We start from the raw sequence: 4,525 nt of genomic DNA, 5'->3' as shown, positions 1-4,525 counted from the left end.
GAAGTAGCCAATGTCATCCTCAACGCAAGAAAGCCTTCCACCAGACTTTCTTATCAGCGTAAATGGAAGCGCTTCTGTTCCTTTGCAACATCTTCTCAGCTGCAGCCGGAAACGGCTCCACTTCCCCTAATTCTGGACTACCTACTTTCCCTACAGAAATCCGGACTCTGTTATTCCTCTGTGAAGGTTCACCTTTCTGCGGTTTCTGCTTTCCACAAGCCGATCGATGGCAAGACTGTGTTCTCCCATCCCTTATCAAAGTCCTTTCTCAAGGGCTTGTTGCACCTCAACCCACCGGTTAAACCATTTGTTCCGACATGGAGTTTATCGTTAGTCCTTTCCTGCTTGATGAAAGCCCCTTTTGAACCTATGGCTACCATAGACCTCAATCTCCTTTCCTGGAAGACAGCATTACTCGTAGCCCTCACCTCGGGCAAACGGGCAAGTGACTTATGCGCTTTCCGCTACGATCCTCCCTACACCATTTTCCACAAGGACAAAGTTGTTTTGCGACCGGACCCTGCGTTCCTGCCTAAGGTTGTCTCCCAGTTCCACTTATCAACCTCAACTTCTCTACCAACGTTCTTCTCCAACCCATCCGACCAGGGACAACGAGCCCTGCATTCCTTGGACGTTAGAAGGGCGTTATCCTTCTACCTTGATCGTACACAACCTTTCCGTAAGGACCCTAATCTGTTTGTGGCCTACGGAAACCCCCACAGGGGTCTTAAAATTTCTACCCAACGTCTGTCAAAGTGGGTAGTCAGTGCCATCAGGTTGTGCTACGAACTGGCTAAGCAGCCTTTGCCCGACGGCCTTAAGGGCCACTCTACTAGAGCGATCTCCACGTCTTCGGCCTTTCTACAAGGCGTGTCTCTAGAGGACATTTGTGCGGCTGCATCCTGGTCCTCTCCATCCACGTTCGTCTCCCACTATGCGATGGACGTTCGTGCGAGACGTGACGCCTCCTTCGGCCAAGCGGTCCTCAGATCCATCTTCCTCTGAAGCCAGGGGTGAGTGCATCCGCTTCCATCTTTACACTGCAGACCACGTCACATGATGGTTGATTGCGTGATTGCATGTGATTTGATTTTTCCTGTGACTAACCTTTTTCTTTACCAGCACCCTCCTCCAGTCCATCCAGCTGGCTAGTCACCCATGTGTGGGACTGCACAGAGACCACGAAGAAGATAAACAGGTTGCTTACCTGTAACTGATGATCTTCGAGTGGTCATCTGTGCAGTCACACACGCCCACCCAGCCTTCCCCGCTGCTGGCCTCTTGTGATTCTTCCGTAAACTTACAGTGTCATTGCCGGCGGCGGCTGGAAGAAACTGAGTGGAAGGGGCGCTCTCCCCCCGCTCCAGGCATGCGCGGTCGCTGCCTGCTCCCCAAAGCGGGAGGAAAGCGCGCCAAAAGACGTTATAAACGAGCTATTGGAGCTCCGAGGAATGGATCCGTTGCCTGCGGCAAGACCCATGTGTGTGACTGCACAGATGACCACTCGAAGATCATCAGTTACAGGTAAGCAACCTGTTTGTCCCAGGTTCAATCCCCGGCATCTCCAACTAAAAAGGGTCCAGGCAAGTAGGCGTGAAAAACCTCAGCCAGGACTGGCCCTAGCCCTTCTTCTGCCCCCGCCCCTGAGTTGCTGGGCCTGCTGCTTACTCACGAGTAGCTCCGTGCCTGCCTCCTCCCCACTCCCTGGATGGGAAGGAAGTGGGGAGGAGGTAGTGGCGGCGGCTGCCCTTTCAGGACTCTGGTCTCCTGCTGCTGCTGCCCTGCCCCAGCCCTGATGGACAGTGCACGCAAAGCGCAGTTTTACCTGCCAATCAGCTGGGTGGCGGAAGGGGGGGCTTTAGATAGCCTGAGAGCACAGCGCTGGACCTGTTCAGGGCACTGAAATCGACCTGGGTTGGGGAAGGGAGGAGGAGGCTGGGGAGCGGGCAAACGAGGCGTTTGCCTGGGAGGGAGGGGGTCACCCCTGCCCTGCTGGTGCCCTAGGCAACCCCCTAGTTTGGCCCTGACCTCAGCTTGAGACCCTGGAGAGCCGCTGTCAGTCTGAGTAGACAAGACTGACTTTGATGGACCGAAGGTCTGATTCAGTAGAAGGCAGCCTCATATGTTCTGAGGAGGTGTGGTGGCTCAGTGGTAGAGCATCGGCTTGCCAAGCAGAAGGTCCCAGGTTCAATCCCCGGCATCTCCAACTCAAAAGGGTCCAGGCAAGTAGGCGTGAAAAACCTCAGCTGGAGACCCTGGAGAGCCGCTGCCAGTCTGAGTAGACAAGACTGACTTTGATGGACCGAAGGTCTGATTCGGTAGAAGGCAGCTTCCTATGCTTCAAGGGGGACCGTAGGTGACCAAGTACTCAGAAGCGGCAGGGCCAGCTCTGCCACGAGGCAAACTAGGTGATTGCCTAGGGCGCCAGCCTTCTGGAGGCACCAAATTGAGTTTCCCGCATGGGATTCGGTGACATCAATGGGGGGCGGGGCAGAAGTTAGCCTGGCCTAGGGTGCCGGAAAGTCTAGGGCCAGCCCTGAGAAGCGGGCAGGAGAAGAGCACGAGGGCAGACTCCAGGAGACGTGTGGGCGGGGGAGTCAGCAACATTGGCCCCACCAGAAGCCCTGGGCTGCAGCCGAGGCCGGCCATGGATGCTGGGGCTCCAAGTTCCAATGTTCCCTCTAAGCTGTGGAGTCTTGGGAGCAACAAACCTACTTTGTGAGCTACTGGCATTAAAGCTGTGAGCCCCTGCATCCTTTAAAAGTTTTTATCGCATTTCCATAAAGACGAGAATAAAGGGAAAAGGGAGAGATGGGTACAAAACACGGTGAGCTCCTGCATCAGTGAGTTTGCTCTGGGGCCGTTTTTTTTTCTGAGCGGAGACAAAAAATGTGCGAGCCGGAGGCTAAAAAAATTGTGAGCTGGCTCACACTCACTCAGCAGAGAGGGAACACTGGCTCCAACATGCGACAAACATCACGGAGTAGCAGTACGACCGCCAGACTAGAACCGGGGAGACCTATCCCAGGCCCTGTTCCGCAATGAAACAAGTTGGATGACCTTCCTCTGTCTCAACCTGACTGCGCTCACAGGGCTGTTGTGTAGATAAAACAGAGCAGGGAAGGAAGAGCCGCATTTGCCACCCCGAGCTCTTCAGAGGCAAGGTGGGATAAATTCAGCAGGAGCTAACAGGAGTGCAGCTCCTGAACCTTTCTGAGGGTTCCCCCTCTTCCTCCCCACCTATCTTGTCCAATGAATAGTAGATGCAACTGCATAACAATCCCTGGGTTAGGAGAGCGGGCAGCCAGCCACCCACCAGGGGCTTTGCCCCCAGCAGCCCTCGTTAACCCCTGGAGAAGCCCACGCCACCCTTTCTCCACTTCTTATATCCTTTTGGGTGACGGGTGGCTTGTTGGCCTTTTGACTGGGGGGGGGGGGTGATACAGGAGAGCCTCAGTTGAGTGAGGCCTTGCTTGGGCTGGCTGGATCTCTAGCCAGCCCAAGCAGGCCTCACTTGCCTGGGGCTCTCCTTTCTTGCATCAGGTTGTTTTTGACTGGGGGGGCGGCATATGCTAATGAGTTATCTAATTTTTCTACAAAATGACCCCTGGATAAAAGTGAGATGCTGTGATAACAGGAGGGAAGCCCCTCGAACAATCCTCGAGGGGCATGCAAAGGAGGGACATTTTGCACACAGCCAAATTTGTCTCTCTTCTTACCGACACTGGAAATATTAGCCATGGTCGATCTTGGGATCAAATTAAGCTATATAATCAGCTGGGTGATTAGCTTTGAGCAGGTTCTCTGGAGGGGCAGCATAGAAATTTCCAAAGATGCAAGGAAGGATTTTCTGGGAAAGTCCCCTGTGTACCCCAACCATTATTAATGAGGTAGGTGGCTAGCAGGGACAGGGCCTATGTTGTGGCCTCCCATCGTTCTAACGCTCCCTGCAGGGTTTGACTTGCCATCTTGTTTTCTTGGCTTGAGGCATGTGAAATCATTTCTCTTTGCATGATTTCGTAAGCTCTGCTTAGAGCATACGAAAGCTTAAAATCTGAATAAAACTTAGTTGGTCTTAAAGGTGCACCTTGTCTACTGCTTTGTTCTTTTTCTTGATGTGTTAGTATGAATCATTGCATGGTCTCTCCCCCACCCCCCGCCCCTTTGGCTTTCTTTAAAATTCAGAACGATATTTGGGTTAATTGTCGAGTCTTTTCATTGTACTGATGACTGCTGTATTTTCAATTAGTCAAGAACTTCTTTTGGCTGAGAGTGGAGCATCCATACGTAGAGACAGGATGAACATATGAGGTTGCCTTATACTGAATCAGACCCTGGGTCCATCAAAGTCAATATTGTCTGGCAGCAGCGGCTCTCCAGAGTCTCAAGCTGAGGTTTTTCACGCCTACTTGCCTGGACTCTTTTTAGTTGGAGATGCTGGGGATTGAACCTGGGACCTTCTGCTTCCCAAGCAGATGCTCTACCACTGAGCCACTGTCCTTCCCCTGACCAGCAGTGGCTCTCC

At 53.0% G+C, this 4,525-nt stretch overlaps 1 non-coding gene across 1 annotated transcript; it reads left to right on the top strand.

Moving 5' to 3' along the window:
• Positions 1 to 2,131: 2,131 nt before the first annotated feature.
• On the top strand, positions 2,132 to 2,206 carry TRNAG-GCC (transfer RNA glycine (anticodon GCC)). Its single transcript has one exon. It is a non-coding gene; the product is annotated as a tRNA-Gly (tRNA).
• Positions 2,207 to 4,525: the final 2,319 nt, after the last annotated feature.

This window comes from Heteronotia binoei, chromosome 12, assembly GCF_032191835.1.
Source record: "Heteronotia binoei isolate CCM8104 ecotype False Entrance Well chromosome 12, APGP_CSIRO_Hbin_v1, whole genome shotgun sequence".
NCBI lineage: Eukaryota > Metazoa > Chordata > Lepidosauria > Squamata > Gekkonidae > Heteronotia > Heteronotia binoei.
The sequence above is the reverse complement of the archived record's forward strand: the minus strand, read 5'-3'. Positions and strand labels throughout refer to the sequence as shown.